At 36.4% G+C, this 22512-nt stretch overlaps 1 protein-coding gene across 3 annotated transcripts in view; it reads left to right on the top strand.

Annotated features, from left to right (window-relative positions):
* LOC106089124 (nuclear pore membrane glycoprotein 210) overlaps window positions 1–22512 on the top strand; it is a 363893-nt gene that overhangs the window by 328018 nt on the left and 13363 nt on the right. Inside the window, exon 26 of one of the 3 annotated variants that reach the window (XR_001221552.2) lies at window positions 16372–16647. The exons of 1 other annotated variant lie outside the window; for it this stretch is intronic. The gene's annotated coding sequence lies outside the window, so the exon portion shown is untranslated. Of the gene's footprint in view, window positions 1–889; window positions 1120–16371; window positions 16648–22512 lie in introns of those variants that run through there. One more of the 3 variants, XR_001221555.2, reaches the window with a different exon arrangement.

Raw genomic sequence — 22512 nt, 5'->3', positions numbered from 1 at the left:
TATTTCGTAGTGCCGCCATTGCCAGCCAGAATGAGGTTGGTTATATATCGAGCTTATGGTTTAGGTTTTCGGAAATAGTCAATGTTTTCTAAGTAAATCTATTAAACAGGTTGCTACTCTTATTTAAAACAAGCCAGGCATTTATGTATGTACAAATACGCCATGCCTTCGGTGATGAGCGAGCGGAATATGGTAAAGGGATTATATGTTGTTCTTACTGGTCTCGGAAATCAAACAAATTTCAGTGCAAGCGGACTTTTCAAATCTCAATAGAAACTAAACTGTTGGTCGGATCGCTTTGAATTCTTTTTTAAACGATTCTAGACAAAATTTTTGTGGAATACATGTGGGGGTCGGATATACTTCCCATGGACCATCAAGGAGTAATTTTATATTTTGGAAAATGGACCCCAGGGACCTTCCCACCCGCCGATAGCTTATAACCACAGGCAGAAGCGTCTGAAAACGTTGCATCAACTTAAAAGCGACGACCATCAATTTGAACTTTTTCACTTTTGTTATAACCAGTCACCACTAAAGTTGCAGACGAACGCATTAGCTGACCATGCAGAAAAAATTCATTGCCAGTTTCGTCAAGTAGTTGATGACACATTGCAAATCTTTTCATAATTTTTTACTGATTAAAATTAGAAATTTTGTTGCTTTTATGCATTAAATTGAATTAAAATTTTGACTTTGTTTCATTTTTTCTTTTTGGGTATTTTTCATAATTATTTTTAATTTAGGGATTATTTCACAATGAAATAATCCAAAACATTGAGCTTTATTTCATTTCTGGGCATAATTTTCAAAAGTTTGGGGTTTATTTCATTATTTTGATTATTATTTCGTTTTTCCCTTTGGGGTTTATTTCATTGTTATTTCGTAGTGCCGACATACCCAGCCACAATGAGGATGATTATATATCGAGCTTATGACTAAGGTTTCCGGAAAATTGTCAATACTGTCTAAGTAAATAATAGACTGCAACTCTTATTTAAACCAATCTTGGCATTTATGTATGTACAAATATTTTTCATATGTAATTATGTTCGGTATAATTATTCCAAAAACATTTAAATGATTGTATGAATTTTACATAGCCCTGATTATTTAACATGTAGATTTGTGTTTCACTTCAACACAGACAAAGAGCTCTACATTTTTGCAGCGCTTTATGCTGCAAAACACCTTCTTTGGAGGTGTAATTTCATAATTGCTTAGCATAACTTTGGCTTTTGCGATCATGACCATTTTATATTATATCCTATTTGCATTGAAACTAGCTTTATAGTGGATGTTAGCAACAGCTAAATTTAACTGCATATAAACTGCTCCAACTCACATATATTTTATGTAGAATCTATGTGATTTCATTTGTTCCAAATCAAGTCTTATTACTCAATGATTTGTTGTTGATGGTCCTCGAAACGCATACATTGCGCTGGATTCCAACTTTGTGATACAAATCAAAGAAATCAGTAATGCGTTGGTATTATTTTTGCAAATTTAAAATTGTCTAATATTTAGACGTGTCTTCAGCACGTGTGTATAAGTAATTGACATATTTAAATATTTCAAGTTCTATATAAGCTATTATTATTTTAACAACGATTATTCCAGTAACACCTTTCAGTTACATTTAAGATGTAGATTTGTAATTTCATTTTTACACGAGCATAGAGCTCTAAACTTAAGCAGCGCTTTATGCTGCAAAACTATCTTTTCGACATAGGATTTTACAATTGCTCACAGTTACGTTAGCATTTGAGACTATTAATGTTGTATATCTTATTTGTATTGATAATGGTATAATTTATGTATATAAAAAACACATCCTTATACGAAGTACAAGCTCCACAGTTTGGAATTTTGTATGAAAACTATTTTTTTACATATTTTTTGTTTTGATTTATTATTATTTACTAATTATACATGTAAAATGAATGTTAGAAAAAATGTTTTTTTTTTTTATATAAAACATAATTAATTTGTTATTAGTTTTATATGAAAAAAGCCTAAAAAACTATTGTTGTGTAGATTGTCCCTCGTCCAACATATTATCTGTGCAGGTGCATCGATGCATTAGTGTTGAATGCTCTGCACAAACTGAATCGTGACAGGAATGGAAAAAGGCCATTGTTTTCCAGTGCCGTCCGTACTCAGAACAAGCCATGACAGTCTGTTCGTTCTAGGCGCAAACGAACAAAATTATGTAGTTATTCTGCTTTTGAACATTACTATTGTTTTTTCGTACCTTTACATCAAATACTTCTATTGCGTTCCGTGTTCTTCACTCAACAAAATTTGTTATTCAAAACAGCAAAAATATTTGCTAAAACAGCAGTTTTTGTCTGCTGAAAATGGGAAAGCAGACATTACTGTTTCAAACTTAGGGTTGCTTTCATACTGCTATTTCAACTAAAAAAATCTGCTGTCTGAGTACACAAGTCTGCTGAAAAAAAATTTTATCCTACTTTTTATGGTTGCCTGTTACTAGTTTTGATACCTTTAGTCATTTTTTTTTTAGAAATTTTGATGGAAGAGATGATTTTAATTTGTGGGATATTACTTAATTCATCCATTGTTATACATTTCGAAATGCAGATCAGCTAGCTCGCATTTTTTGTTATTGCTCTGCCAATGTGCGCATGACTAGCATGGCCTTTTGTATCTAAATTTTAAGAAAAAAAGTAATGGAAAGTATACATTCAATGGTGATTATAAACATCCACTGAGACACACATTTCCATATGTGTTCTATTTTTTTTCTTTTAACATCCCCTTTATAATAAAGCAGCAGTCATTTTCAGCAAACAACAGACTTTTCAGCAGTAAGCCTACTACTACGAAATTGCAGTACTATTGCTTTAATAGCAGAACTACTGCTGCAATAGCAGCAAAATTTACTACTAATATTCAGCAGACGGTGTTTTCTATTTTCACCATAATTTTTTCTATGAGTGTTGGATATGCAGTTGTTTAGCGCTAGTTCCTCTATGTTTAGCAATGCCAATTGTTTTGTCAGCTCAGTAGGAATGACCGTCGTATATCACATCTCTTTTATTTGCTTCATCTTCTTGTATGAAATAAATGCAGCAATGTCCACCATATTATAGAACATAGCCAATGGCCACCGGTTTGTTGAGCGCTTACGTGTATATGTGCCAGGCATTTGGTCCATTGTATCAACGCCTGATTTGCCTGATCCTGCGTTGTAATGTTGTGTCGAAAGCAAAATTACCGAACAATGTGCTGTTGACAGGACGCATATGATTTTTTTGGAATTCGAGCGCACTGTTCCAACATATGCGGTTTTCTTCCTGACCAAAGTACGCACCAAATCCAAAGTTGTGAAAAAATTGTGCGGCATGTATTCAAATATTTCTTCGAATGTTGAAGTACAACATTCTGCCCTTGATTCATCTCTCGTGCCTGGTCAGGCAATTTCCCTGAGTAAATAATTCCTTTGACAGGATAAAATGATTTTGAGTTGCACAAGCACCATATCTTTGTTCCGTACTTGGCAGGCTTCGATGGAACGTATTGTGTGAAGCGGGTGCAGACTCTGTATGGGAATAACTGCTCATCAACGGTCACTTCATCGTGCGGTGTGTAAGCTGCTGTCAATTAAAACTGCAACAAATATTATCAATAGCCGCAGTTTTGCTGTTGATTAGTCGCTGCTGTCGCATATTTCCATTGTACAATCTAAGGCATTGTTTAATGCACTTCATACGATCTAATGCATGCATACGATCTAATGCACTTCAGCCCGTTGGGCCCCATAACTAATCAACAGGTTCACTATTCGATTTGGTGAGTCCAGCATACAAAAAAAAAAAAAGAAAAAAATAGCCAAAAAAAAGCATCGAAATCTTTCAAGGTGATTGGTTTCCATTCCTTTGTGTTAGTTGGATTTGCTAAATTCCATGGAGAGTTCACTTCCCTGCATTTTCGATTTGATTTGCGAATTATGATGAACGTCATGTCTTCGGCGATGAGCGAGCGGAATACGGTAAAGGGATCATATATTGTTCTTACTGATCCCGGAAAACAAACAAATTTCAGTGCAAACGTACCTTTTCAAATCTCAATAGAAACTAAACTGTTGGTCGGATCGGTCAGAATTTTTTTAACGATTTTAGACAACATTTTCTTAGAATACATGTGGGGGTCGGATATACTTCCCATGGACCATCAAGGAGTAATTTTAGTTTGGAAAAGGGACCCCAGGGACCTTCTCACCCGCCGAAGGCTTATAACGACAGACAGAAGCGTCTGAAAACGTCGCATCAGCTTAAAAGCGACGACCATCAAGTTGAACTTTTTCACTTTCCTTATGACCAGTCACCACTAAAGTTGCAGACGGACGCATTAGCTCACCATGCAGAAAAAATGCATTGCCAGTTTTTTCATAATTATTTTTTATTTAGGGATTATTTCACAATTAAATAATCCAAAACATTGAGCTTTATTTCATTTCTTTTTTGGGCATTATTTCCAAAAATTTGGGGTTTATTTCATTATTTTGATTTGGAGCTTATTTCATTTTTCCCTTTGGGGTTTATTTCATTGGGGGTTATTTCGTAGTGCCGCAATACCCAGCCACAATGAGGATGATTATATTATGGCTTAGGCTTCCGGAAAATAGTCAATGTTGTCTAAATAAATCTATTAAATAGACTGCTACTCTTATTTAAACCAATCGAGGCTTTTATGTATGTACAAATATTTTTCATATTTATTGTTTGAAAATATGTAATTATGTTCGGTATAATTATTCCAAAAACATTTAAATGTTTGCATGAATTTTATATAGCCCTGATTATTTAAGCTGTCGATTTGTGTTTCACTTCAACACAGGCAAAGAGCTTTACATATTTGCAGCACTTTATGCTGCAAAACACCTACTTTGGAGGTGTAATTTTATAATTGCTTAGCATAACCTTGGCATTTGCGATCATGACTATTTTATATGAGATCCCATTTATATTGTATTTGTATTTGTATTTGTAACTCACATGGCGTAACTCACATATATTTTATGTAGAATCTATTTGATTTAATTTGTTCCAATTCAAGTCTTATTACTCAATGATTTGTTGCTGATAGTTCTCCAAACGCCTACATTTCGCTGGATTCCAACTTTGTGATGCAAATCAAGCAAACCAGTAATGCATAGGTATTATTTTTGCAAACTTAAAATTGAGTAAAATTGAGACTTGTCTTCAGCACGTGTGTATACGTAATTGACATATAAAAATACTTGAAGTTATTTATTAACTGTTATTATTTTACCAACGATTATTCCACTAACACCCTTTGGTAACATTTAAGATGTAGATTTGTAATTTCATTTTTACACGAGCATAGAGCTCTAAACTTAAGCAGCGCTTTATGCTGCAAAACTATATTTTCGAGAATGGTAATTTCATAATTTCATACCATTACATTAGCATTTTAGATCATTGCTGTTCTATATGACATCCTTGTAAGTGTGGATAATAGCTTTATAATATTATTATCATCTTATCACTTAAATGTACGTTAATCAAGTAAGATTAGGAGATTGTTGAAGTTAAACTATTAGAGCTAATATAAAGGATACAACTAACAGTTTTAATTAACTCAGTATTACTTACTTTCATTGGCTATGGCAGAACAATTGTCCCATTTGCCCCATTTGCCGAACTTAGACTAGCATTCAAAGCGCGTCGATCTTCTGCGCTTTTTCTTAAATCTATTAACTGCACAATAACTATGCTATATGTCATGCAAAATCGTGTCGATTTTATTTGTTCTAGCTCGTCTTACAATTCAATGATTTCGATACGATGTAGTGTTATTAATAGTTCTCCAACTGTTGGCAGTTCTACGTAAAGCCACGGAGAGGCATCGGGAGAAAAGGAGAGAGGAGAAACGTCTATTCCGCAGAAAGAAAAAGGAAATCGAAAGACGTGAGTGTGTGCGAATTGAGATGTACAGGAGTCAGAATGAAGTCCGGAAATTCTACTAAAGAATTAAACATCAAACCGATGGCTTTGGTGCAGGCACATCCTCTTGCAGAAACAAAGAAGGAAATCTGGTAACTGACACAGATAACATGCTGAGGATATGGAAAGAACATTTTACCCAACTGCTAGTGTTCGACGTTAGCGGCGAAGAGGATACCGCAGAACCAATCCCTGATGATGGAACGCATACCCGATGATTGGAACCTCAGCATACTACGCCCCGTACACAAGAAAGAAGACAAGACGGAATGTGCAAACTACAGAGGAATAAGTCTCCTCCCCATCGAATACAAGATACTCTCGAGTGCACTGTGTGAAAGATTAAAATCTAAAGTCAATGAGATTGGGCCCTATCAATGGGGCTTTAGACATGGTAAATCCACCCTGGACCAGATATTCACTCTGCGCCAAATCCTGGAAGAGAGACGGGAAGGACAAATCAACTACAACTACAAAGCCGCCTTCGATTCTCCTTTACGTTCAAAGGTATTTCAAGCCATGTCTGAGTTTGCTATCCCTGCAAATTAATAAGATTCTGCAGTATGACACTTGCTGATACGCGTTCCTCAGTAAGAACAGGAAAGAATCTCTCGGAGCCATTTAATACCAAGCGAGGTTTCAGACAAGGAGACATCCTAACGTGTGATCTCTTTAATATCCTGTTGGAGAAGATAATACGACATGCAGATGTGAATAAATATATGGCACACTAATCACAAGAGAGCACATGCTACTCGCCTATGCCGACGACATCGATATCATAGGTCGGTCACCGGAAGTAGTAACTGCAGCCTTTGAAAGAATCGAAAGAGAGTCAGTAAAAATTGGTCTGGCAGTAATTGGAGATAAGACGAAATGAATGGTTTCAACTCCCAAGAAGCCTTGTACAACCAAGCAGATAAAGAAAATGGAGAAAGTTGGGAACCACAACTTTGAGATAGTCAGTAACTTTATCTACCAGTTTTGAGGTTAAGCGAAGAATAATACTGGCAAACAGATGCTACTTTGGAGTAAGTAAGCAGTTTAGAAACAAGGCCACTTCTCAACAGACGAAGATTACACTATACAAGACACTGATACTACCCGTGCTGTTATATTGTTCTGAAGCATGGGTACTTGTGAAAGCAGATGAGGCAGTGCTTGGAGTATTTGAGAGAAAGATTCTTCGTAAAATATATGGACCAGTTTGCGTTAACGGAGAATAAAGGCGACGTATGAACCACGTGCTATATGACGACGATAGCATAGTTAGACGCATCAAAATACAACGGCTGCGTTGTCTAGGTCATGTTGTCAGAATGGATGAAGAAGCTTCAGCAAAGAAGTCTTTTGGAGGCAAAAAAGGGGGTACACGCAAACCGGGTAGACCAAAAGCCCGATGGAAAGATCAAGTTGTGGGAGACTCCCGAAAGTTGTTGTCAGAGATTTTAGAATGAGCGCAGAAGATCGAGGCGCTTGGAACGCTATTCTACGTTCGGCTAGTGGAACAAATATTCTGTCATAGCCAATTAAAGTAAAAAGATTATTGACAATGAAACAAAACTCGAAACGTATGTGAGTTGTTTAAACTAGTGTTGCCAAAAAGATAAGAGCAAAAAATCACCCTATTATATTTTAACTATTATTATTCCAATAACTCATTTAAATTAGTGGCATACCTTTGAAATAACCTTGAGTAACACCTAAGATGTAGATTTGTAATTTCACTTTTACACGATCATAGAGCTCCACCATTTAAGTGCTTTATGCTGCAATACTCCTCTTTCGAGAGAGGTAATGTCATACTTGCTGACCATAACGTTAGCATTTGAGATCATTACTATTTGATTATTCTTATACCTCAATATATCTGGGAATGAGCTCAATGAAACCAACAGTTTCAGTTAACTGCATATAAACTGAACATATATATTATGAGAATCGTTCCGATCTTATTTGTTTCTGTTTAAACTAAAACTACTGAATGATTTCGATGCAACTTCAGTAAAATTTAGATTGTATCAAATGAGATGTGCCTTTATCATTTTTATGTACAAACATCATATATATATTTATATATTTCAAGTACACAACTTTTCTTAATTATTTTTATTACAGTAACGTATCAAAGTTTATTACATACCTTTGAAATATCTTTTAGTAACATTTACGATGTATATTTTAATTTCAGTCTTACACGAGCATTTAATCTCTTAAGTTTAGCAGCGCTTTATGCTGCAAAACTCCCCTTAGGTGGGAGATGGTTTCATTGTAAGATTTGAGATCATTTAACTGAATTATTAAAACGTCTTGTTTCAAATGCGTGAAAAGACATGCGAACTTATATGGAGTTTGAGCTGAGACCGAATAACTAATATTGTTAGGAGAGAAACTTTTTTTTTTATCAGTATAATAGTCTGATTAGACGGCTTTGCCTTAATTTTATATTAACTTATGGTTAATCAAATTTTATTCCTATGCATGAATAAGGCAATACTGGAGCCGAATTACCGCATACGTAAACGTGTTTATTGTTCGAAAATTTTTGTTTTGGCATTACCGTATTCGTTAACGGAAGTATAATTGAGTATCAGCTATTCGAAATTCACTCGTGAGCTCAGGAGCATCGAATAGAATAGTTACTTGAAGTAATTAGCTTAAAAAAGTTAAAACGTAGTTATTTGAGTGTAATTTTTGGGTATTTAGGTCTAATCTGCAGAAAATAAATGGGCGACAATTCATGACCACCCGAATTTGGCAAAAATAGGTTGACAAATTGTAGCCAAGAGAAGGCAACATCTTAGATGGAATGGTGCCAAATCTTGGAGAAATGTAAGAAACAGTCAATTACAGCTTTGGTGGTACTGCGGTAGACATGAGCCCTTTGAATTTTAGCTCAAACCAATTCAAATCAGTCAAAATAAATGCAATTTATTATCGGGAAAACATGTTGGAAGCTGTTTTGGAGCCGTGGGCAAGCATATATTTCGGTCGTAGACCATAGACGTGCCAACAAGACTCTTGTGAACCAAGAATGGCTTCAATAATCATGTTCAGCACCAAATCGCCTGATGCCAATCCCACGGAATTTTATATTTGGGCCACTTTTGAGAGCAAGATAAGGCCTAAAATATACGCCTGATATACCGACAGATTACATTCGTGCAATTTCCAATTTGTTTCTTAACAAATCAGATCAAAAGTTAAGGCAAAATGTGGTCATATCGAGCAAAAGTGAATGGTTCAAAAATGTAGGTTATTTCCCCACATTTGTTAACTTTGAAATAATAAAAAATATTTTGTCAGCTACACACTACTGTGGTACAGAGTATTATAACTTAGTGAATTTGTTTTCAACATCCAGAAGGAAGAGAGCTAGACCCATTGACAAGTACACCGATCGACTCAGAATCATTTCCTTATTCGATTTAGCTATTTCCGTCTGTCTGTTCATGTTAAATTGTGAACAAAGTACAATTCGCAATTTTCATCCGATCGTCTTCAAATTTGTCACGTTCATCTTTTTTGGCCTAGAGACGAAGCCTATTAAAAAAAAGGTTCAGATTTGGATATAGGTCCCATATATGTTCGTCCGATTTGGACTGCAATTATATTGTCTTTTGTCAACCGATTCTCACGAAATTTTAAGCCAAGTTTAGGTTAGGTTTAAGTGACACTCTGCCATCAGATTCACTTAGACGTTTTGCGATATCGCACGAACAGGAGAAGGAAGATGCATTCTAGTTCCTACTGTTGGACCATCCAGATTGCTTTAAAAAGCCCAACAACTACCGAATGGTCACATCCCCTTAGTCAGACAAGTTCTCAAAGAAATGAGAACCTAAAATGGAACTCCTTCTGACTGCTAGTGCGGGACACACACACAGCAGGTGTTCTATAGTTTCTTCTTCTTCTTCGATGTCCTCACAGCTTCTGCAAAAGTGGTTGCTGGCAACCTTCAGTCTGTCAGCATGTTTTCCGTTTACACAGTGACATGTCATGACATGCAATGACTGAGACGTCTGTTCTAGCCAGTGACAGCAAAGTTGCAAATCTCTTCAAGTCTAGATTAGGCCACATAGTTTTGGAATGCTCACAGCCCCTCTTTGTGACCATCTATCATTCGTTGCCATTCGGTCCTGGTCCTGAAAACTTAGCTTGCATGTCGCTATAGGCATAACAGATTCCATTATCCCTGTAATGTGTAGGGAAGTTCCTAGTCTCGCAAGCTCGTCTGCTTTAGAATTCCCTGGGATATCACTGTGGCCCGGCACCCAGAACAGATGAATTTTAAACTGTTCAGCCATCTCGTTAAGAGATCTGCGGCAGTCGAGGGCGGTTTTTGTGTTCAGAAATTAGTTCTACAGAAATTTAATGACTGTCTGGCTATCTGCGAAGATATTTATGCCAATCGTCGTTATGGCATTATATCTTAGCCATTCCACCACTTCCTTAATTGCAAGTATTTCCGCTTGATATACACTGCGGTGGTCGGGTAACCTTTTCAATATGACCCGTTCTAGATCTTCAGGGTACAGCCCAAAGCCCACCTGGTCGTTTAGTTTGAAACTATCCGTATAGAAGTCTATGTAACTTCCGTTACCAGGGATATCGTAGAATCCGGTTAAGTATTGAGCAGTAGGTGGAGTTTTGAAACGCCGTCCACCAGACCACAACGCCATATAGCATTATAGGTCTGACAATTGCAGCATACACCCAATGCATGACACGCTTTCTAAACTCCCAATTTTTGCCCATGGCTCTTTTGCAGGTGTATAGGGCAAAAGTGGCTTTTCATGCCCTTTCCAAAATGTTGGATTTGACGTTCAATGTCATGTCCAGCAAAACACCCAGGTGGATTTCAGTGGATTTGCCTTAACTATATGCATGCTTCTGGTGCGACAAGCGATCTCCAGGTATCTTTGCCCTTAGATATGTTTCTATCAACCTCACAAGAGTCTTCAGCATAAAGGATGACAGACATATAGGATGAAAATCTTTCGCCTTCGTGTTGTAAGTTTTTCCTGCTTTTGGAACAAAAATTACCTTCGTGTCCCTCCATCCCACAGGTATATATGCCATTCTGATACAAGCAGAGTATTTCTCCTTAAGCCAGGGAACCAGTCTATCAGATACAGCTTTTAATTCAACCGGTAATTCATCATCAGGATCTGACGACTTAAAGGAGTCGACACTTCTTCCCAAAGGATTGGCACAATTTCCCTAATAACCTCCGACGAATGCATACCAGTGACAACCTCTTCTGGCTTCACGTTGTTAGTTGTAGAATTTCCGGGGAAATATGAATCAACGAGTAGTAGTGTTTCCTCACTAGACATTGTCCATACATGCTCTGGCTTCAGAACAAACTCCACCGTAATAGATCTCGAGGACAGAATCTTCCTTAGTCTAAAGGCCTCAGATGTATCTTCGACGGAGCTGCAGAATTCTACCCTGGATTTGTTCTGAGCCTTTCTCAGCTCGCCCTTATATTTTCTTAGCTCAGACTTATAGATGTCCCAATCATGTGGTGGTCTTGTGGCTTTTGATCTGTTGAAGAGTTTTCTGCAGTCCTTCCTAGACCAACCAGCTCTAGGTGGAGTTTTGAAACGCCGTCCACCAGACCACAACGCCATATAGCATTATAGGTCTGACAATTGCAGCATACACCCAATGCATGACACGCTTTCTAAACTCCCAATTTTTGCCCATGGCTCTTTTACAGGTGTATAGGGCAAAAGTGGCTTTTCATGCCCTTTCCAAAATGTTGGATTTGACGTTCAATGTCATGTCCAGCAAAACACCCAGGTGGATTTCAGTGGATTTGCCTTAACTATATGCATGCTTCTGGTGCGACAAGCGATCTCCAGGTATCTTTGCCCTTAGATATGTTTCTATCAACCTCACAAGAGTCTTCAGCATAAAGGATGACAGACATATAGGATGAAAATCTTTCGCCTTCGTGTTGTAAGTTTTTCCTGCTTTTGGAACAAAAATTACCTTCGTGTCCCTCCATCCCACAGGTATATATGCCATTCTGATACAAGCAGAGTATTTCTCCTTAAGCCAGGGAACCAGTCTATCAGATACAGCTTTTAATTCAACCGGTAATTCATCATCAGGATCTGACGACTTAAAGGAGTCGACACTTCTTCCCAAAGGATTGGCACAATTTCCCTAATAACCTCCGACGAATGCATACCAGTGACAACCTCTTCTGGCTTCACGTTGTTAATTGTAGAATTTCCGGGGAAATATGAATCAACGAGTAGTAGTGTTTCCTCACTAGACATTGTCCATACATGCTCTGGCTTCAGAACAAACTCCACCGTAATAGATCTCGAGGACAGAATCTTCCTTAGTCTAAAGGCCTCAGATGTATCTTCGACGGAGCTGCAGAATTCTACCCTGGATTTGTTCTGAGCCTTTCTCAGCTCGCCCTTATATTTTCTTAGCTCAGACTTATAGATGTCCCAATCATGTGGTGGTCTTGTGGCTTTTGATCTGTTGAAGAGTTTTCTGCAGTCCTTCCTAGACCAACCAGCTCTGGTGCTTGTAGTCGCCTCCGGAGTCTGTGTGGAAGACGAGCAATCTTCCCGGAGTCGAGCAATTTTTGCTTGCAGCCCTACTCCTAACTCTGTACATGTTCTTACATGTTTTAAGATGTGAAGGTCAACTATTAGTACATAGGGGTGTTCGCCCTTGTTGAAAACATTAACGAATGTGTGGAGAGTGTTCATGATGTTGCCATTTAGAGATCCAACAATTTTTTCTATACAATGCAAATTGTTACGCTCTAGATGTGAATATATTCCATAAAATTATCCGTTAATGATTTGAAACTTTTCAAAACATCAAAAATAAATGTGTATGTTTTTATACCCTCCACCATAGGATGGGGGGTATACTAATTTCGTCATTCTGTTTGTAACTACTCGAAATATTCGTCTGAGACCTCATAAAGTATATATATCCTTGATCGTCGCGACATTTTATGTCGATCTAGCCATGTCCGTCCGTCTATCTGTCGAAAGCACGCTAACTTCCGAAGGAGTAAAGCTAGCCACTTGAAATTTTGCACAGATACTTAGTATTAGTGTAGGTCGGTTGGTATTGTAAATGGGCCATATCGGTCCATGTTTTGATATAGCTGCCATATAAACTGATCTTGGGTCTTGACTTCTTAAGCCTCTAGAGTGCGCAATTCTTATCCGATTAAAATGAAATTTCGCACGACTTGTTTTGTTATGATATCCAACAACTGTGCCAAGTATGGTTCAAATCGGTCAATAACCTGATATAGCTGTTATATAAACCGATCTTGGGTCTTGACTTCTTGAGCCTCTAGAGGGCGCAATTCCTGCCAGATTTTAATGAATTTTTGCACCAAGTATTTTGTTATAATATCCAACAACTGTGCCAAGTATGGTTCGAATCGGTCCATATCCTGGTATAGCTGCCATATAAACCGATTTTGGGTCTTGACTTCTTGAGCCTCTAGAGGGCGCAATTATTATCCGATTTGCCTGAAATTTTGTACGACGGATCCTCTCATGACCATCAACATACGTGTTTATTATGGTCTGAATCGGTCTATAGCCCGATTCAGCTCCCATATCAATCATCTCTCTATTTTACTTCTTGAGCCCCCAAAGGGCGCAATTCTTATTCGAATTGGCTGACATTTTACACAGGTCTCCAACATATAATTTAATGGTGGTCCAAACCGGACCATATCTTGATATCGTTTTAATAGCAGAGCAACTCTTTTCTTATATCCTTTTTTGCCTAAGAAGAGATGCCGGGAAAAGAACTCGACAAATGCGATCCATGGTGGAGGGTATATAAGATTCGACCCGGCCGAACTTTGCACGCTTGTTTTGTCTGCAACGATTTAACTAAAATTAAGAATCAAACTTCGTCTGCTTTTAAGAAATCAATTAAAAAATAATAAATTTCAGGAAGTTCTTTTATCTAAAAATTTTAAATTGTCTGCTCCGGTGTCGTTCTATCATACACAGAAAGAAAAAATATCACAAAAACTTTTTCTATAAAAAAATTTATTTAAAAATATTACTATCGTAATTAAAATGTATGCAATTTTCAATTAAAAAATTATTTGATTCAATAATTTTTTAACTGAATCTGAACATATTTTCAATAAAAATGTACTTGAACATTTTATTATTTTCTATTGGATAACTAGTTCTTTCAATCATTTTTTTAATAGAATCGATTTTTTTATATTGAAATATGATCTTAGACCCAATAAAATATATATCAATTCTCGTTCTATTAATATAGGCCCGTAAGAGTCATTTTTTCGGATTCTAGCTGCTTCGCTCTTGTTCTTTTTTTAATTTTTTTTGCATTTTTTAAATATTTTATTTGAGCATTTATATGTTAACGTGTACTCAAAGAAGTTTGTTAGTAAAAAAAGCTAATAAAGTTTGCTGAAGCAGCAAAAAGTCTGTTGAAAATGCGCTAGCAATAATTATTTGCTAAAATAGCAAACATATTCTGCCGTTTTTAATTTCTACAGGAGCGTGATTAGACCAATACTTACTTACGCCTCAGTAGTTTGGTGGACTGCTATGGAGAAAAAGTGCAACATAAGGACCATACAACAGGTTCAGAGAATATGTTGTCTTTGCATAGGCGGAGCGATGAGGACCACGCCCACTAGGGCACTGGAGACTATTCTAGATATCCGGCCCATTGACATACATATTAAGTGTGAGGCAGGCACTGCGGCTATGAGATGGGAGAATGGATTGAGGATGGGAATAGCTTCACAGAAATAAATAAGGGTCTACCAGAACTCACTGTGCCAAATTTCATCGAAATCGGATGAAAAATGACCAATTTATTGCCACAAGACTTTAAGTCTGGAGATTGGTCTATATAGCGGCTACATATACTTTAATCCGATTTTATGAGATCAGAAGGTCGGGTTTACATACAAAGAATACGAAATCATTTTTTGAAAAATGATTTTATACCCAAAATATCTGCAAAATTATAAATACCCAGCTTTTGGGTATAAATGGGTAAATACCCGTCGCCCATCTCTACCGATGAGTTATTCTAACCAAATGAGATAATTGAGCTCGTCCCGAAAGAGAAACAATCAAAAATTGTAAAATTAAATGATCTTCGCTCTAACAGGCAAAAAGACTTGAAAATTAAATGATTTATATTTAACGCTAGCAACTACCATAATATTTTCAAATTTGTCTATTCATACAATAAAAATAACGAGATTTATGAGAGAAACGTCATTCGGTACTATTATTTTGATTGCGGTAATATTGACTCCAACCTGTAATACCGCATAGAACTAGAAAACAAGTTTAATATGCTGGACAAATGCATGCGTTTCCTATAGATAACACATTTATCTAACTTCCACATAATGCTGAAAGCAATAAAAAATGATTTAAGGTGTATATTGTAGATCAGTTGTTGGTAATCGTTATGGTGCTATTATTTTGACCGGCACTGTACACTGATCTTTAAATTATATGTCTTGAGCCTTCAGAGAGAGCAATTGTTATCCTATTTGTAAATTTGCACTATAACTTTTCCTACAACCTCCAACAGATGTACATATAGGTTTCTAACAGCTCTAAAACCTTATATAGCTCCCATATAAACAGATCTCCTGAATTTAAATCTTGAGCCTCAAGAGGACGCAACTCTTATTGACTATTGACTGAAGTTTTGTACCATGTATGGTTTCCATCGCATCAAAACTTGATAAAGCTCTCATATAAGCCTCTAGAGGGCGCAACTAGATATAAAACTTCATGGGGATTTCTTGTAATGATCTCCCATTATCCTTTTTTAGTTTCTGCCTGTTAAGAAAATCCGTCCAAAGAAATTGACAAATGTGATGCATGGGTATATAAAGTTCGGCCCAGCCGATCTTAGCACGCTTTTACTTGCTTCAATTGAAAATGTTTGGAATCAAAAACTGTGATAGATATTATTCTTTTTGTGGATCAATAAAAAATTACTTGGATCAATTAGTTTCGTGATTGAAGCAAATTTTTTCTTGTATATTTGGTAAATCACCCTTAAATCCTTTTATAGGCTCTACTAGTCGTAAATGGGAAGGCTGGCTTATTGGGCAATTTTATCCAATTATGGTACTATCTTTATTAACTGTACTCTCCGAGCAAGTCGAGGCATCTAATACAACTCACTGTTCCAGATTTCATTGCAATCGGGTAATAAATTCGCCTCTTATGGTACGGATTGATCCAGATTCGAAAAGAATGTTGTATTGTCGAATTCAATTTACTGTAACACATTTCAGCAAAATCAGCGCGAGTGTAAAGTGGTCCAATATAAAAATTGTTTTTGATTTCAGCAAAATCGGATCAACACTACGCCTATTATGAGAGAAAGCTGGAATATGATACAATCCGATGCCGTGATTTCTGTAGCGTGATTTCGAAGACAGACGGACGGATAAAGACTATACATACATATCACGCTGCCTTTAAAATCGTTATCTTTTCCTTCGGTAAAGGTTCAGTTGCCAATTTTGTTAAGATGTTAAACTAAGTTATTTTCAGACTTGAAAGAATATAATATATCTGAAAAATCTAAAACAATAACACTAAGATATTACTGTTCATTTATAGAATTAAATTACCAAATAGATTAAGAATTTTTTAGTTATCTAAAATATTGCATTTTAATAAAGCTCAAATTAATTAATGATTTATTAATTTTAAATAGATTATTCATTGGTAAGCATTGGTTATTTTGAGATAAGGTAAGATATCATTTTGAGCTACATATTTTATATAACCTTTTTTTTGTTTATTAAGAAAGTAGTTGGAGTTGTGGGATGGTTGAATATAGCAAAACTCTTTCAAATTTCCCCGGTGTTCTAATGTGATGACGAAAATATGTTAACGGATTATACAGTGATGAATACTGAAGTTTTTGTTTTTGAAAATATGGATTTTGTTTAATATCTTGTATATCTTTGACAAAAGAAACATAACTGTCGAATGAAGTTACTAACGATAGTTTGCCACCGATATAGGTGTGTATGGGCACTATGTGTATTTTGTGTGAGGTCTTGGCCTGAGTATTAAGGGTCATAACGGAATTCGTCCAAATCAAACCGGTGCATCGATTTACATGGAGTTTAAGAATACCATATCACCACTGTGGTTCAAGGCAAGGCTGCGGAGTCGAACAATATTGACTCGACTCCAACTCCGACAGCAGGAAAATGACTCCGAAGCCGGAGCACCTAAGAATGCTATGTTTTTATACTAACACCATAGAATGGGGATATGCAAATCTAGCCATTTCGTTTGTAACACTTTGAAAAATTTATCTGTGACAAAGTATATAAAGGGTGGGTTTTTAAGAGCTATAGGAAAGTTAAAAAAAATTAACACATAAAATTCAGAAAAATACATGAAATCTCTACTTGAATCTATAGTGCGGTCCATAAAAGTTAATGTTTGAAGACTATTTCAGGCAAATGTTGACCGTGACTGCATCTCAAATGGTCCATTCGCTTAGTCCAATTTTGGCGTACTCTTTCCAACATTTCCGTCGGTATCTCAAGAATAAATGCTACAATGTTGTCTTCCAATGCGTCAATTGAAGAGGGCTTGTCTGTATAGACATGAACTTTAAAATAGCCCCACAAAAAAATAATCTAAAGGCTATAAATCGTATGATCTAGGCGGTCAATTGACGGGTCCTGAACGTCAAATAAAATGTTCACCGAACTTCCCTCTCACAACGTCTTTGTGTGGCATGTGGCACCGTCCTGTTGAAACCACATGTAATGAAAGTCAAGCTATTGCATTTTGGACAAACAAAAGTTGGATATCATCCCACGGTAGCTCTCACCATTCACAGTTACATAACGATTCGCATCATCTTTGAAGAAGTACGGACCAATGATGCCACCAGGCCATAAACCGCACCAATCTATGACTTTTTCTGGATGCATAAGTAGCTTTTGCAATGCTTCTGACTGATCTTCACTCCAAAGTCGACAATTCTGCTTATTTGCCTACCCATTGAGCCAAAAATGAGCTTCGTCGTAAAAAGAAAGAAGCGCGATATGAAATTTCTTAACAGAGCACGCATTTTGATAATAAAATTCAATCATTTGTAAGCGTTGTACATTTGTAAGACGATTCATGGTTAAATAATAGGCCAAACTGAAGAAGTTTGACAGTGAAACAAAACACGAAACGTGGGTGAGTCGTTTAAACCAGTGTTGCCAAAAAGATTATAGCTAAAAAATCACACTGTAGTGCGAATCGCGATTAATCATTATTATCGATAACTTACCAGTACAACTTTGCACTGATATTTTGTCCAGGACATCTATCTTGTACTGGATAGGACTTTGATAAAGCGCAGCAATAATCAGGCGGATGCTCCCATATGTACACGCAAAAAAAGTTCCTTTCACGTAATGGAAATTTTCGCCCAGTAAAATTCTTTTCCGAAACACGTTGGACTTTGTTTACAATAAAAGTACACTGGTGCGATGAATTCTTGCAAGAATTTATGACGAATATAAAGTTTTTTTCCTGGGATTTCAACTAGTTTTTCTTTATTTATATATTAAAGGAACTTTGTGCCTTTGTACATTCTTCTTCTTTATTTTAAAATAGATTGTGCATATTGAAAAACATGCCACGATCAATAAATTGTAACATAATTCAAACTCAATATGTTAGCAATTATAAGCAGTTCTCAATTGGTAATTAAAACTTTTTCAGAGTTTATTTGTATTTATTTCTATGTTATGACCAGTGCTGCCACTCAAGAAAATTATTTCCTACCAAAATTTAAGAAAAATCCCACCGAACTAAACCAAAACCCACCAAATGTTGTACAAGCCGAAAATGGGGTATATGTTTTTATACCCGCCACCGGAGACTAGGCCATTTTGCCATTCCATTTTAAATACATCAACTTATAGATTTTCTACGCTACAAACGATATAGTACCGTAGTTATTCGTAAAGGACCTAGCCATGTCCGTCTATTTGTTTGTTGAAATCACTCCATAGCCTTACGTTCAATGAAGGCCCATATCTTGATATGACACCCTTTATACCCGTATTTCTGCCGTGATTTCAATGAACAACCGTGCCAAGTTTGGATAATGCTATCTCCCGACTTTAATGTCTGGGCCCAGATATGCGCTTTTACTACCAATTTGCGTCGTTATAGTGAATTGCCTGAATCCCTCAACATCTTTGTATGCGGCTGCTACATAGACCTGACGATTGGAGGCTCAAAGCTGCATTTCCTACCTAGAATTTACGAAATTTGAAAGAGATCCCTTAATACTCGTACCATTTACAGCCCATATCAGAACTTACGCCCTTTTTACCGAAATTTGAAACCGTGAGACACCTTGTAACAGCATTTGATCTCTCGACATGCATGGTTTTGTTCTGCGCTCTTGACGAATATGCAGAAACGACAAGAAGTGAATTAATTTTGTGTTATCCCCTGCGATTTTTTCAGTAATTACAAAATTACAAATTAAAAGCCTTTAATTTTCGTACAATTCCGCCATAGTTTTGTTTTTTTCTTTATTTTTCTATAAATAAAAATTACCTATGGCAGTGGTTGTTTTTGTACATTTAAATACCTACCTTAGGATGGATATTTCTCCATCGCTTAAATATTGCCAAACAATGTATGTGGCTTTAAAATTCTTGTTGTGTAGTTTTGTACATGACAGCCATTGTTGCTCTTATGATTTTTATCATTGGACTTATCAGATATTTTTTTCGAGTTTAACAACCGCAATCGACCAAGCTGCTCAACATACCGACTGATCTTTGCATAGTCAAAACAAACAATTAAAAAGGCATTAAGTTCTGCCGGGTCGATCTTTGGATACCCACCACCTCGGGGGTATATGTAAACCCCCTTTCGCTACAATCTAGTGAAAATTGGATAACTTATGCACCCAAATTCGGCACGGACATTGAGTGGTCTAATAAAAATAAGTAACTGTTGAATTTTGTATTTAAAATTTCAACGAAATCGGATAAAAAATAAAGCTTTTATGGGCTTCAGACCCTTTATCGGCAGAACGCTCTGTATGGAAGCTATATCTAAATATTGTCCGATACAAACCATATTTGGGACAAACGTCGGGAGACCTAAAACTACCCACTGTTTAAAGTTTTAACGAAATCGGGTAAAAAATATAGCTTTTATGGGCTAAATATTGTCCGATACAAACCATATTTGGGACAAACGTCGGGAGACCTAAAACTACCCACTGTTTAAAATTTCAACGAAATCGGGTAAAAAATATAGCTTTTATGGGCTTCAGACCCTTTATCGGCAGATCGGTCAATATCGCAGCAATATCTGAATATAGTCCGATCTGAACCATATTTGGGTCCTATGTTGGGAGGCGTAAAACTACCCACTGTTTCACATTTCAGCGAAATCGGTTAAAAAATAAAGCTTTTATTGGCTTCAGACCCTTTATTTGGAGATCGGTCTATATGGCAGCTATATCTAAATATGGACCGATCTAATCCATATTTAGGTCAGTTGTCGGGAGGCTTAAAATAACCCACTGTTTTAAATTTCAGCGAAATCGGTTAAAAATTAAGCTTTTATTGGCTTCAGACCCTTTATCTGGAGATCGGTCTATATGGCTGCTATATCTAAATATGGACCGATCTAATCCATATTTAGGTCAGATGTCGGGAGGCTTAAAATAACCCACTGTTTTAAATTTCAGCCAAATCGAGTAATAAATAAAGCTTTTATGATCTTCAAACCCTTTATCGGGAGATCGGTCTATATAACAGCTATATCTAAATATGGTCCGATATAATCCATATTTAGGTCAGATGTCGGGAGGCTTAAAATAACTCACTGTTGCAAATTTCAACGAAATCAGGTAATAAATAAAGCTTTTATGGTCTTCAGACTCTTTATCGGTCTATACGGGAGCTATATCTAAATATAGTGCTATCTGAACCATGTTTGGGTCAGTTGTCGGCAAACCTTAAACTACTCACTGTTTCAAATTTCAGCAAAATCGGATGAAAAATAAAGTTTTTATGGGCATTAGACCTTTATCGGAAAATCGGTCTATAAAGCATCTAAATCCAAATATGGTCCGATTTGGCCCGTTCAAGAACGTGCATCAACTGTGCCAAATTTCAGCTCAATATCTCAATTTTTGAAGGTTCTAGAGTGATTACAACAGACGGACGGACAGACACGGACATAGTTAAATCGTCTTAGAATTTTGCAACGATCCAAAATATATATACTTTGTAGAGTCGGAAATTGATATTTCGATGTGTTGCAAACGGAATGACTAAATGAATATACTCCCTATCCTATGTATGTTTGTGTGAGAATGTGTCTATACCAGTGACGACCAGCACACAATTGCAATTATTCGCGATCCCATGTGCCTGCTTGGCATTATTTTCTTATATGCTTGCAATAGTGTGAGTATTTTTGCTAACCACTCGTCTATACCCTCAAATACTCAACCTTTCTCTCTATTAGGAGAGACACAAGAGGATATTTATTGGTCCAGTACATGAACAATCGTTTACGGCTATCGAAGTTCTTTTGTAATTAAAAAGTTTTTTGTTTTACAACAAAAAAAAGTTCGTTTTAACTTAGGCGAAGTAGCTAAAGGGTTTACAGTAAACAAAATCAGTTATGTTCAACAATGCTATGTTTACGGCTACAGTTTGATATGTAGTGCAGCGGGTTTAATTGAAATTTTAGCTGAAGCCCCCTTTTTATAGCTGAGATCAAGTGGCGTGCCGATAAGCACTAAGTTATTGTACTGAAGTCTTACACGGCGTTATTATTCACAATTGTCGCAACTATTATTGAAGGGATAACCACTGCTGAAATTTTTTTTCTGATATTTCTGATGCAGACCTTCAGGGTCATTGCCAAAGATGACACTAGATAGACCTATAAAAGTGGAAATTCGATTGAATTCAAAAATAGACTTAGTGATGACAATGCGAAGGAAATCAACAGCGAACAACAAAATCAGTGCAACGTTAAACGGTTACAGTAAAAGAAAAACTTTGTGACAAAAGTATTTTGTTTGTCGTAAACAAGTCCCAAAAGTTTTATTTTTTTGCGTGTAGGCAAAATAAACCGTTACTGTTGAAAGAGTATGCCCTGTATAAAAAATACAAACAAATTAGATTACAACTGTTGCAACATCAACACAATTTCTCCTAGAAATAATATCTATACCCTTTTCTAAAGAAATATCTGACATAGAAATGAAGAAATAATATTACATGGCTTTGGTTTTTTTTTTGCTAGTATAACCTTAATACCGCCCGTTGCCCTCTCGCACCTGTTCTACAATTGAAATGTGACCAGCATATTGTTTCTATGTTTTAATTCCTTCCGGCATTAGCCATGGGATTAATGTTGTCATTGAACTCCACAGTAACTGGTGAAACTCTGTATCGGCAATATTAATTGGA

This window comes from Stomoxys calcitrans, chromosome 5, assembly GCF_963082655.1.
Source record: "Stomoxys calcitrans chromosome 5, idStoCalc2.1, whole genome shotgun sequence".
Classification (NCBI taxonomy): Eukaryota; Metazoa; Arthropoda; class Insecta; order Diptera; family Muscidae; genus Stomoxys; species Stomoxys calcitrans.
This window is presented reverse-complemented; position numbering and strand designations above follow the sequence as displayed.